Below are 15,000 nucleotides of genomic sequence, written 5' to 3'. Positions count from 1 at the left end.
TTTTACGCTGAAGATGCTTTAAACTTGTCAGGGCAAAGGTGAAAACCCTTAGCCCCTCTTTGTCTTAATCATATTCCTCTACAATGGTTCATCCACCTGCCCACTACAAAGTACCCCAATAAACCATCTTTTCTGCATTATTTCTTCAAAATAACAGTTTCTTCAAACTCTGGCCACACACCCTTCCATCAATCTAGTGTTTGCCCCATTCACTTACTGACACCATACTTGGGGGCTAAGCCCAAACTAAATGGCAGGTTTACAGTCTCTCCTGTTGTCATTTTGGCTATACCTTAGAATCACTTCCAGGATCAAGGACAGCTCTATGTTTGATCCCATTATGGATTGTTGGTTGGTGATTAGCCTGAGGTCAGTTCCCGGTGATACAAGCAAAACGTTATCATAGTTCCCATTGTTTGCAATTAGATGATGCCACTGTTAGTTAACACTAGAATTACCAGAGCCTACGAAAAAACTCGTAGATCCGGCCCACCTTAAATCGCTTCTTAAAACCGTTCTCACCTCTCCGCCAGCGTCTTTTGTCATCTAAATGTACTGATAAAGACATGCTGCCAGCAGCCGGCTATTCCATCCCCCCACCGACTTAGAACGTACATGAACTTCTCCCAGCTCATGCCTTGATTGATTATCTGGGAGTGAAGTGGAGTTTTAGAGTGGAAATAATAAATCGTTATTTGGAAACACACGCATTTCATGTGTGTTGCGTTTTCTACAGTAATCTGTGTAAACACATTTTTAAAAACAGAAACGTTTTTATATTCTAGTAACAAATGACAAAATGTAGGCATAAACTATATAATGTATTAAGCCTGAAGAAAAAATATCAAAGAAACACTTTCACAAAAGGTACAAAAAAAAAAGCCATCGCCAAAAAAAGCCACCTTAGTGTGCGACATTGGACACTCATTTACTATGACTTCTGCTGTGGTGCAACAGTATCAGTTGCTGACTGGCAATTAGAAGGTCACGAATTCGATCCTGCAAGACTCCCTTTTTAGAAGTGACGTGTTCTTATTTTTACTATTTTAGAATAAAAAGATACATTTGATTTCAGTCTGTAATCAACCATTGTAATTTATGATATTTGCAAAGGTTAGCTTTGTTTTTTTTTTTTAACTCACTTTTCATTCTCTGTCGCGTTCAGGATCCTTCCCTACCACCCCCCCCCACCCCATCTGACACTGCTGTTTTCACATAAAGACGCACTATAGCTCTGCAGTGTATCACGATACATACGATCACGTGGTTTTTTTTCCCACAATCTTGCCAGTCTCCACATGTTGCTGTATGCTGTTTCTTTTGTACTCCAGGACATGCAGAGGAAAGCATAGCAAAGAGTAGTAACTTCAGCGCTATATGCAATCATCAGACACTCCCCATCTGACACTGCTGTTTTCACATAAAGACACGCTATAGCTCTGCAGTGTACTTGTGACTGCATTGTCGTACCAATGCTTGCGAACTGAAGCGTCTGCATGCACTTTTCGTGGCATTATACGTGTATTTTTTGAGCATGCCCGTGTAGCTCAAACACAGGAACATATGTTGATGTAAAAGTATAACAAAACAAGTACACTTTTATTTAAGACTATAACTGAAGAAAAAAGAAAGCAAGTTACAGTAGGCGGTTGATATGACAGCTTGCGTGGTGCAATGCTAAGAACTGCTGATTTCCATTCCGTGCTATAGAACTGTTAACTGTTAACATTTGAATCTGATGATTGCATATAGCGCTGTCTTATTCAGTGTGCGCAAGAACATGCAGGTGGCCAGTTGCTGCGTGCTACAACGCACATTTTAAAAAAAGAAAGAGACAAATATATGTGACGTTTTGAAGAAATCATTTTATGACGCGAATAGTACCAATCAGAAAACATCGTCGAAGTAATGCAATATTATTTGAAAACGAACAGCGTCAGGTTGGGTGTGAAGTTATACTGGCACTGTTTGAGTCAGATCAGAAGCAGAATAAGCTGAATAAGCTCCAGTTCTGACTCTAAGTAAAAAGCATGAATTAATCAACAGAAACAACCACAATCGACATTTTAAACTTAATGATTTACAGTGCATAAAAATTTATAAACTTTATGTCCGTTTGAGGCAAAAAAAAAAAAACTTTCTTCAAAGCTGGGAATCGAACTCGCGTCTCTGTAGCACGGCAGGGTTGCTGTGCTCCAAGTCAGCAAATCTTAGCGTTAAGCCACGGAAAGTGCTGTAGCATCGTTGAACCTTTTGTGAAAGTGTTTATTTGATGTTTGGACTTCAGGCTTCACACATTCTATAGTTTATGCCTACATTTTGTAACATTTATTACTAAAATATGAAAAAGTTTCTGTTTTAGCAATGTGTTTACACAGATTACTGTAGAAACGGAACACGCATGAAATGCGTGTATTCTAAATAACAATCTATTATTTCCATTCTAAAACTCCAGCAGTTCAGTCACTCCCAAATAATCAAACAAGGCATGAGCTGGGAAAACTTAGTGAACGTTCTGCGGCGGTGGGGGATGGAATAGCCGGCTACTTGCTGCTCGTCTTAATCGGCACATTTAGAAGACAAAAGAGAGGTGAGCCGGATCTACAAGTTTTTTAGTAGACTCTGGTAATTCTAGTGTTAACAGGTGTTTTATAATGCTGACAACTTTTTGTAGCCACACAGTCTTATTTAGACATGGGTTAACGCATCCCCATTAAACATAGAGCCACTAGCCCTTCTGAAGCAGGCATGTACCATACACACTAGGCATATTAGCCCAAATCATTGCTTGCATCTTGCCCAGCCTTAAAACGTGTGTCTTCAGCACCAGTGCCTGCTTTTCATCATTATCTGTGTCTTTGGTAGGTCTGTAGCTGTTTTGCTTTGCATTGTCCAGCCTGCAGTCTCCTTTCTCATCAGGTCACTTGTCGTCAATACTTTTAAACAACCTTAAAATATTGTAGTGAACCCCGATTTCTGAGAAGGTGCTGAGATTGCCAACAGATTTACATAGCAATAAAGCCTGTCAAACGGTTGTAAAATGAGGGACAGGTATAATCGGTCCATCACCTAGACCCTACAGTATTTTCCACCCCCACAAATGAATATTAGCAACACACACCAGAAAAATGTCCGAATAGATTAAATACATCAGACAACAAAAAATATATAATATTTTAGGATCAGAGCAAATAAAATTAATGACAAAAATACAGAACGAATGCCACAAGCAAATCCCCCCGAAGATATTTAAAGTCCTGAAAAAGTCTTTACTGTATGTGATGAGTTTGGATTCTGAAGTGAAAACAATGGTTAACAGAAAGAAAGATGTAAGTGGAATAATCCCCTTTTGTGAACTGCGTCCCAGAGAAATGGATTTTAAACAAAAAGTCATGAGTATTAAGTTGGTTGGTATCGATAAATTCACTCTATTTGTTTAAATATTTGTGCTTGAACTGGTGGCAAGTGGCTCCACTGCATATTTCTTTTTGCCTAACATCAGATTCTGCCGGCATATGATTCAGTCTAAATTGACCCTGAAATGGACTAGCTAACTTGAGCATGGTATGACTGTCTTTAACCGTATATACCATAGCATAGCTATGTAAATTTAAAAATTAATTTTCCTAAACATGTTGGAAAAATGTATCACATAAAACTTAAAGGATCTACTTTCTGAATCTGAGCTTTTGGGATGTCAAATGGTCAGCTCTTAGGCTGAATTTGCTGTGCCATCTAGTCCTGGACAAATTAGCTTTCATTTGAAACCCAGTGAAATGATTGATTTCAAATAATCTGGTGATCTTTTTACATTCTCTGACAGATTCATAGGCATACACAACCTTCTTTATAAGCGCTTTAGAGAGCTCTTTCGATCTTGGCATGATGACACCACATACATCAATAGCAAAGATAACAGCAGACCCTAGATTACAAGACAGATGCCACCTGCATACTCTCTTTGGAGATTCTAATCATTGGCACCTAATCTAAAACAGCTGATTCTAATTTAATGGATGTGAACTTAAATAAAGGGATGGACTTACTTTTCCTATATTCTAAATCTGCATTTTCATTAATATACATTATGAGAATGAATACAACTGAATGAATACACCTGGGCCTGAAAGGAAATAGGAAATGTCAATTTTATGTATCATTTGTTCAAGTATGTCATCTTTATCTGTAGACACTGTTTGCATTTTCAAATATATTTTAAGAAATAATATGTAAAAAAAATGAGCACTGTTATTTATAGATTATTTTTGCATAAACATAAAAGAGCTAAAAAAATAAAAGTGCTCTGAATTATTCAATAGGTTCTGACCTAAAAGGTAGATTGTACATTAAGTAAGACAAGTGCGTTAACATACAGATGCTACTGATATGTTTAATCCAAAAATGTAAGATTTTAAAACATAATTTTAACAATATGTTAAAAGGCAAAAAATCAGAAGAGTCAGAAGGTGATAATAGGACTTGATCTTGAGAACTTAAATACAGACTGAAGAACACTCTTCACTGATTGCAGGCACAGAGTGTTTTCAGCTCTCAATTGCCAATGAAATCATCAGTTCCATTTGTCATGGGGAAGTTTTTTCAATCCTGCAGGGCTGGGCCTGAAAGGAAATAGGCAGGGGATTTGCTGCCAATTCATAGGATTCTTGCAGCCTCTCAGGCCTTAAATGAGACTGAGCCTCCAAAATCTAATGCCACTCATGTTTGACGCCTAGAAACCAATATCAGTTTTTTTTTCCCCAAACTCCAAAGTAAGCTTCAGCCTACACTTCTATATTATAGCCAGGGTTTAGTCCCTGCCTTTTGTTTATTTTGTTTTATTGTGGTTTTTATTTGCTTTGCATGATTATTTTTCATGTCTTCAGATTATTATTATTGGTTTTGCTTAATTTTTCATTAACTCTGTACAATATCTTTAAATGTGAGTCTATTCCCTGTGTTCTGTGGGTTGATACAACAAGAGGCAGGACCACCCTGACATCACCACTCCTAAGATCTCCCACTAGAGGTCTGGAGATGAGGATCTCAGGAATGGTGCATTGAAGTCAATTGTGAGTATTGTTTTTTTCATGTGAATTTACTGGTTTTTGATACTGTTTTTCTTTGTTTATTGAATCTCGGCTTTTAGGCAACTAACTTTTTCCATTTTGGATCCTCTTGTTATCATTATTTATTTATTTTTTCTTTTGGGGAAAAAAAATCCTCATTTACAAAGATTTCTTTTGTAGACTGCCTCTTCAAGCCAAATGTTTTTTTTTAAGGTTTCCTTTCCCCTGGGAGGCATGTAAGGAATTTTGAAAGTTTAAAGGTATTTTGAACTTTAAAAGCCAGTTTTCCCACCTTTGGGCTTGTTAAGGTCACAGGCTCAGGTAGTAGTGTGGTGACTGGCTTTGGTTGAGGTCAGGCTAATTTAGACAGATCGGCGGAGATCATCACCTACTCTAATCCTTGGTTAAAAGACCTCACACCCTTATCACTATGGTCCTGACTCCAAATCATGACACACATAATCTATGAAGAAGAAAAGGCCAAAAGAAACTGAAAAAATCTCAAATAAAACATCAACTGGCAGGAAGCAACAATAATAAAACATATATTAAAATCATTTATTTAACAAAAATAAAACATAACTAAAGTAAAAAAAAATACAAAATCAGTTAACAAAACATTTATTGATACATATAAAAATGAAGGACATAATATTTACAAAATAGTAAATAGATGAATACAAAAAGATAAAAAGAAAGAAAGTTGGGCTAAGGGTACAGCCCTGACTATAGCATAACACCAGGCAGCTATTGCAGCTATGGCACCTTCAGACAATCAACAGAGGCTGGCTGCTAGGACCTGGCTGGTTCATTTAATGTAATCGTGGCCTGCAAGTACAGGCACAGGTACAGCTACTGTGAGTAGTCTGCAGTTCTAGGCAGTGGAAGGAGATCATGAGTTTTGTAATCTGAAAAATGTGATGAAATGTTATCAAACAAGCAAAGTGCTACAGTATGAGGGGGCTGAAAGGGTCTAACAGCACTATCCAGTACTTCTGTAAGGAGGGATTGGTTGCACTAGCAAGCTGTATTTAGAACATGGTGAAGTCACAGACAGACCCTTCAATGGCTACAGGGGGGAATCCTGCAATAGTGTGTTGCTTGTGATAAATTGAAAGTGAAGGTAAAGGTAAGGCTCTCATATTTAAGATTCTTGTTTTCTTAGACTTCTTCACTGTACCTGAACCAAAGGTAATGGAGAAAATCCATGAAAGAGATACTATATAAAAAAGTTTCTCTTCGAGAGTTTGAGATGAAGGTGATATTTGGCTATCCACACTGATTCAACTATTAGGAAGTGTATAATAACAGTGAAGATTGTGAAACCCGTGAAAAATAGGGGGGAAAGTTTTAAAAGTAAGTAGCATAGCAGCAATAGAAAAAAAAAACTACATGAACCAAAATTTGAGTTGAGGAAGGTGATAAGCAAGACAGGATACAACACAGCATCCTGTGGTACACCAGAGCAAAGAGTCCATGTGAAGTCAATACACTATCTCACTGTTAAATCTTGTGAGATCTGTAGAGTTGGGAATCAAATCAGAGCTGAACTGATGAGGGAACAATTTCTCCAGTGTAGTCATAAGGAATTTGCTGCAAAGCAAAAATAGAGGAGCATTTTACTAGCTTTGACTCCCAAAGCATGTGGCAGGGCATTAGGTCCATCACAGACAGGGTAATACCTGCTCAACCAACATTGAAACTCATTTCTTCTAATGACCTCAATCACTTCTTCACATGGTTTGACAACCTATCACCAAACTAACCAAGCAAGAGACTCCATTATGCACTCTGACACTGAATGTACATGAGGTGAGACAGGCTCTTAGCCACATTTAGCCTAATAAGGCTGCTGGCCCTGATGAAGTTCCGGGATGGGTCCTGAAGCATTGTGGCAACAGCTGAAAGCAGAGCTTGTTGTCCTGTTTAATATCTTTTTAGAACAGGCCACTGTTTCCACTTGCCTCAAGTCCGCTACAGTTGTCCCTGTTCCAAAATGGGCAGTGGTGAGTTCCCTGAGTGATTATCGCCAGGTGACCCTGACCCCTATTGGTATGAAGTGCTTTGAACAACTTGTCTCAGACACATTAAGATACAACCTCCCTGGACCAACACCAGTTCGCTTACAGTGCAAACAGGTCAACTGAGGACAATCTCTCACTTGCCCTTCATACTGCCCCATCACAACTGGAGCAGAGGGGACAGCTATGTGCAGATGCCATTCATTGACTACAGCTCCACTTTCAACACAATCTCAACAACAAGCTGGCTATCAAACTAAATAACTTTAGTCTCAACTCACATCTGTGTAAATGGATTTTAGATTTTCTCACTAACAGACCACACAAACTGTGTGCATGGGTACTGGGGTACCGCAGGGCAGTGTACTGAGGCCTCTCCTTTACTCCCTCTTCACAAACGACTGCAAACTTACCCATGATACTAACATCATAATTAAGTTTGCAGACAACAACACAGTGATAGGCTTGATCTCCAATAACGATGAAGCAGCCTATAGAGAAGAGATCAAAAAATCAGGAGAATTGGAGCCAGAACACGCAACCTTGTACTCAACTCCAAGAAAACAAAGGAACTGATTCTGGACTTCAGGAGACTGAACTACAGTGGTACCATCTCATAAGCATTAATGGCAATAGGGTGGAGACAGTACCAGGAGTTTCAGCTTTTTGGGGTCCACATCATCCAGGACCTGCTATGGACAATAAGCACGAAAGTGAAACCGAGGCTTCATTTTCTGAGGAGCCTGAAGAAAGCACAAACTCCCGCAACAGCTGCTGGTTAACTTCTACAGGTGTACTACAGAGTCTGTCATTATCATACTGCATTACAGCATGGTACTCTGGTTGCACCTCTGAGAACAAGAAGGACCCTCCAGCGTATCATCTAAAATGGGCTCAGAGAATTACTGGCACTCACTACCATCAGTGGAAAATATCTTCACTACCCTTTGCAGCAGAAAAGTAAAGATCCAAACCACTCTGGCCATAGCATTTTTAATGCTCTGCACGCCCGCATTACCAGGCTGAAGAACAGCTTTTCCCCCTAAGCAAACAGCCTATTAAATGCACAATGATCACTGCTCCTTCCTATAACAGAAACCACTACTGATTGAACTGAACATCTGTACTGACCACACACAGCCCCACATTTATACATGATCCATGTGTATTCATTTATTATTTATCTATTTATGCTGCCATGTTTACCTTTACTCTATGTATATTTGGAACTGTTAATTGTAACTGTGCGTCTCATAGTTTAATGTTTATGTAGTTTATTGTCTGCTCTTATATACGTTTATCTAAGGCATCTATAGGCTTGCTTCAAATGATATTCCATTGTATTGTACAATGGCAGTAAACGTATCTTGAATATTGCATCTGGTTGTTCATTGTTTTAAGGACTGCACATGCTGAATTAAAATGCACTAAAATGTAGTGATACATATTTTAAAACATACAAGCTATGAACAGTTCATTATTTTTAAGAATAAACTAATATTGTTTTGTATTTCGTATTGTAAAACATGAGCCTAATTAGTTTTTCTTAAAGTAGTAATATACATCCATTCAAATATTTTGAATTTGGTTTCACCAAGTGAAGAATGCTTGGCATTATAGGTACTGAGGTTTCCTTTTCCTCACTATCTTCACTGCATATTTTTAGGTGATCTTCTAGATAGCTCACTCCTGTACATAATGCCAAAGGACATCTAACCACATGGGTTTTCTTGAACCTTTTCTATGGATAGTCGTGGTTGCTAAGTTTTCCAGTCTGTCCACTTAAAAATAAAAATAACAAGAAATTAATTCTGCATCATAGTCTTCTCATGCTTGCTATTTTCCACAGTTCATGACCTTAACTGAGAACAGGCATGTAGAATTTGTGTTAGCCAGGGTGTTCTGTTCAGCAACAAATATGCCATGATCCATCAGTTAATCATTGTAGCCCTTGAGATCTCATGTGGAATTCTCAACTGTGCCTCCTGTGGTCATAACAATGAACTTTATACCAGTTCAATCTTGTTTTGAAACAGAAACTGCTCTAATTATGTGTGATATGGAAACATAATATCTTAAAATATAAATCTCTACATCTGTTTCCTGAGGCCACTTATTCATTTATAGGGGTGGTGGGAATCGGAGCATGTCATGGCATCATTAGGAACCAACGCTGGAAGGGAGCACAACCACCTCACATGATCAATGTTAACAGTACCAATATCAATTTGTACCATAATCCGGAAATGGCAGGCTGGGTAACCATGGGCACTTGCATTCATGCCTCCTTTTAACTCTGATATACTGACCGCTGACTATCATTTCAAAGCAGCTCCTGCAACTTAATGAAACCTAACCCTGCTGCACAAGCTGCTCAATATGAGCACAGAAATGAAAAGCCAAGCAAATTCCTCTTGTGGAGGCCAGCTCAATTTTGAAAGCTCCCAATTTTTTTTCTTTTTATATTGCTTTTTGCTGATTAGGTCAGTTTGAGCCAGTTGTTTTTAATTTAGAAAAACCTCATACATAATTTGAAGGCTCTCAAATTGGACTTCTTTTCAACAGAGTATCAGCTGCCAATGGTGTTCACAAGGCCAAAGTGCTACTGTATTACATCAGGATCAAATGATCTCAAAGTATCTCTGATGGCCTAATAGGCCTGCCAGACACTAAATTCTGTTTTCTAATCTTTGGCATCTTTTAGTTTTGTGCCACTGATTTCTAAAACTCTATGATACTATGTAGCATGAAGGGCATTGTATAAAGTAAGGCTTGTTTGTCTATTTGCATCCATGTCCTAAAGATTAATTGTGTGTGAATATGAATGTGGAGGACTGGTGCCCCATCCAGTTTAGTATTTGCACTGTGTCCAATGCTGCTTGGATAGATTTCAGTGCCTATGACCCTGGACTGGACACAGTGTACTCAGTGCACAGTGTACAGTGTAACTCAGAAAATGAATAAATGAATGGCTGAGGCTATTTGCTTTAATACAAATAGCAAAGTAGATGGGCTTACAAGTATCTCTGATAATCATTTTTTGGGAAATTAACTATGACACTTAGTGTACCAATTATGGCAGTGAATCTGGTATGGAGTCTCTTGTTCATGTTCCTTCCCTTTAATTCCAAAACAGTTGGTTTAGAGATGACAAACCACTTTTGTAAAGATGCCGTATATTATACATATTAAAATTGATTGAGGTGATTTTTACCTTTTATTTAATTGTACACTTTACAAATTTCACATTATCAAACCCAATAAATCCAGTTCGGTGACATTGACCAAGAGTCTATCCCCAGCAGCATCGAGCACAAGGGAAGAAACAATACTAGATGGGGCACTATCTTATCATATGGCCCTCTCATGTACTTGCCTGATTGTCACCAATTTACCAAATATTCAAGATGTTAAAGGGAAAACATACAGAATATACAGTAGACAGCACCCAAACCAGACATGGAACTTAAACTCAAGAGGAAGGGCCCACTAAGAGGGAGTAGCACTAACCAGGATAAATACTAATTTACTTTTAAATAAGTAGGTTCAAAAAATGAATTGATTAATATTACTCCATATGTTTAAAAAAGTTCAATATTCATGGCAAATTGCTGTATGTATTTTTTTTAATTCTTACTAAAATTATTTTTTCTTTTTATTAAATTCATATATTTAGATGTTGGCAGTGGAATTGTGTTGGAAAAGCAGACAATTCCTGCTATTTAGGTGACTTGATGAGTGCAGACAGATGTGGGAGCTTGGCAGGAATAATAAGGATGAGAGGTGGATGGCAGGAACTCTGGTACTTGACCTTTTTTCTGACATAATGACATACTGTATGATGGGCCTGTTTTCAGATGTGAAGAAATGGTTTCAGAGCCTAGAACAGTTGGAATTTGGATTTTAAACCAACCTATGCCTGTGTTTGTTTTTAGATAGATAGATAGATAGATAGATAGATAGATAGATAGATAGATAGATAGATAGATAGATAGATAGATAGATAGATACTTTATTAATCCCAATGGGAAATTCACATTCTCCAGCAGCAGCATACTGATACAATAAATAATATTAAATTAAAGATTGATAACAATGCAGGTGAAAAACAGACAATAACTTTGTATAATGTTAAATGTTAACGTTTACCACCCCCCGGGTGGAATTGAAGAGTCGCATAGTTTGGGGGAGGAACGATCTCCTCAATCTGTCAGTGGAGCAGGACAGTGACAGCAGTCTGTCGCTGAAGCTGCTCTTCTGTCTGGAGATGATACTATTTAGTGGATGCAGTGGATTCTCCATTATTGATAGGAGCCTGCTGAGCGCCCGTCACCTCTGCCACAGATGTTAAACTGTCAGCTCCATGCCAACAATAGAGCCTGCCTTCCTCACCAGTTTGTCCAGGCGTGAGGCGTCTTTCTTCTTAATGCTGCCTCCCCAGCACACCACCCGCGTAGAAGAGGGCGCTCGCCACAACTGTCTGAAAGAACATCTGCAGCATCTTATTGCAGAAGTTGAAGGACGCCAGCCTTCTAAGGAAGTATAGTCGCTTGTCCTTTCTTGCACAGAGCATCAGTATTGGCAGTCCAGTCTAATTTATCATCCAGCTGCACTCCCAGATATTTATAGGTCTGCACCATCTGCACACAGTCTCCTTTGATGATCACGGGATCCATGAGGGGTCTGGGCCTCCTAAAATCCACCACCAGCTCCTTGGTTTTTCTGGTGTTCTAGGTGGTTTGAGTCGCACCATTTAACAAAATCATTGATTAGGTCCCTATACTCCTCCTCCAGCCCATTCCTGATGCAGCCCACGATAGCAGTGTCATCAGCGAACTTTTGCACATGGCAGGACTCCGAGTTGTATTGGAAGTCCGATGTATATAGGCTGAACAGGACCAGAGAAAGTTCAGTCCCTTGTGGCGCTCCTGTGTTGCTGACCACAATGTCAGACGTGCAGTTCCCAAGATGCACATACTGAGGTCTGTCTTTAAGATAGTCCACGATCCATGCCACTAGGTATGAATCTACTCCCATCTCTGTCAGCTTGTCACTAAGGAGCAGAGGTTGGATTGTGTTGAAGGCGCTAGAGAAGTCTAGAACATAATTCTTACAGCACCACTGCCTCTGTCTAAGTGGGAGAGGGATCGGTGTAGCATATAGATGATGGCATCTTCCGCTCCCACCTTCTCCTAATATGCAAACTGCAGAGGGTCAAGGGCGTGTTGAACCTGTGGCCTCAGGTGGTGAAGCAGCAGCCTCTCCATGGTCTTCATCACATGTGATGTCAGAGCAACAGGCCGAAAAGTCATTCAGCTCACTAGGATGTGATACCTTTGGGACTGGGGTGATGCAAGATGTTTTCCAAAGCCTCGGGACTCTCCTCTGTTCCATGCTCAGGTTGAAGATGCGCTGTAGAGGACCCCCCAGCTCTGATGCACAGACCTTCAGCAGTCATGGCGATACTCCATCTGGACCCCGCTGCTTTGCTGGCACGAAGTCTCCTCAGCTCTCTGCTCACCTGCGCTGTTGTAATTGTGGGTGGGGATGTCTCTCCTATGCTAGTATCAGCAGAAGGATGTGTGGAGGGTGCAGTACTCCGAGGTGAGAGTGAGAGTGGGTTAGGGTGGTCAAACCTGTTAAAGAAGTTGTTCATTTGGTTTGCTCTCTTCACGTCTCTCTCGATGGTGGCACCCCGCTTCCGAGCTGCAGCCAGTGATGATCTTCATCCCCATCCCACACTTCCTTCATGCTGTTATTCTGCAACTTCTGCTCCAGCTTTCTCCTGTACTGCTCCTTCGCCGCCCTGAGCTGGACTCGGAGTTCCTTCTGCACACGCTTGAGCTCATGCTGATCACCGTCTTTAAAAGCCCTTTTTCTTCTGGTTCAAAAGGCCCTTGATGTCACTTGTAATCCATGGCTTGTTGTTAGCATAGCAGTGTACAGTTCTTACTGGAACTACAATGTCCATACAGAATTTGATGTAGTCAGTAGTGCAGTCAACAACTTCCTCAATGTTCTCACTATGTGATCCCTGCCGGATATCCCAGTCTGTACTTCCAAACATTCTCTCAGAGTATTCTCAGCCTCTGGGGTCCACTTCCTGAATGATTGTGTGGTTGCAGGTAGGACCCTCACTTTTGGGTTTGTAGTGAGGCTGAAGCAGAACCAGCGTTATGATCTTCTTTCCCAAGCGCAGGCAGCGGGGTGGTGCTGTATGCGTCTTTAACGTTTGCATACAGTAAATCAATAGTCTTATTTCCCCGGGTGTTACAGTCCACATACTGGGAGAAGGCAGGTAATGTTTTGTCCAGCGTCACATGGTTAAAGTCTCCAGCGATTAGCACAAGCGCCTCAGGGTGCTGCGTGTGTAACTTAGCAACAGCAGAATGGATGATGTCACTCGCTGTCTCCACGTCCGCCCGAGGAGGAATGTATACAATAACAACAATGATGTGTCCAAACTCTCTGGGCAAGTAATAGGGACGTAAACTTACGGCCAACAGTTCGATGTCCTGCAGCAAGTGGAGATTTTGACGTTAACATGTCCAGAGTTACACTACTGTGTATTAACATAGAGAGCGAGTCCTCCTGCTTTGTGCTTGTCACAGGTACTTGCATCTCTGTCCGCTCTAACTGTGCTAAACCCGGGTAGCTCCACGTTAGCTTCTGGGATGGTGTTAGTTAGCCACGTTTCGCAAAAACACAACAAACTGCATTCTCTGTAGGTTCTGACATTTTTCACCAGCGCAGCAAGTTCGTCGATCTTATTTGAGATTGAGTTCACATTCCCCAGAATCACAGAAGGCACCAAAGGCTTATAACGCCACTTTCTCGCAAGCCGCTTCATTTTTAGCTTAGTGCCCGCTCTGCTGCCACGATACCGCCTTCTTACCTCGTTAAGTTGAGTACTTGAATAGGCGAGTCTCGGCGTGTAAAAATCCATGCCACGTTGTAAAAGTAAGTGTGTCCAGTGAACAAATCCACATAAAATAAAGTGATAGGAGTGATCAATAAATAAAAATAGAAAAATAAAAGTAGAAAAGTACACATACACATACAGTCATAAACGGAGCTGCTGAAAAGGCTGCCACTCTCGGCGGCGCCGGATGTAATCCAATATGTTCTGTCAATATTTTGTATCATTTATATTTATATAAATATTATATATATTATATTTATATTTTATATCATTTTGAAAATATTTTATGATGTCTCACTCTTCATGTTTAAAACATTGTGGTTAATTTTCCATATTCTATTTGTATTATAAAGTGCGATTTGCTCATGATTGCAAGTGCACTTCGTAAAAATAAACTGAATTGAACAGATAGATAGATAATACACTGTGTAATTTGTACTTATTTTAGGGCTTAGTGGGATCATATTTTAAAAGAACAAGGATTTATTTTATTTTTACTGACCCTTTCAAAAGCTGTTTCTGGGTCCATCCAAGGTACAGTATCTCTCAGACTTGATGATTGCATAATGAGTTAGTTGAAAAGCTGAAAAATGTATCGCTGCCCTTAGAGACATACATCTGTACAATGTGGTATTTTTATTATTAGGTATTTTCTAGGGTTTGCAGAGTTGTCAAGCGATTGTTTTCAAGCAGATGTACCTTCTGTTCTTTCTGCCTCCTAATTTTTCCTTTACTATGGCTTCTTATGGATGGATGGATATTGCTCTTGCATGTAAATTCCACGATCCAGATCACATTAGTAGATTTATGGAGCATTCCCTGTCAATTATAGTCATTCTGGCTGCAAGCCTAGTGCTTCTGCACAGTATAAAACACTGCAGCTTATTTATTGCAATAACAGAGGGCCAGGTTACTTAAATTAGAGTTATATTGGACTCTTCCATACAGATCTAAATATTCTTTTTAATGCTTTAGTGCTTTAGGCTCAAAG

This window comes from Erpetoichthys calabaricus, chromosome 11 (assembly GCF_900747795.2).
Source record: "Erpetoichthys calabaricus chromosome 11, fErpCal1.3, whole genome shotgun sequence".
In the NCBI taxonomy this organism is placed as follows: Eukaryota; Metazoa; Chordata; class Cladistia; order Polypteriformes; family Polypteridae; genus Erpetoichthys; species Erpetoichthys calabaricus.
Note: the sequence above shows the minus strand (reverse complement) of the source record.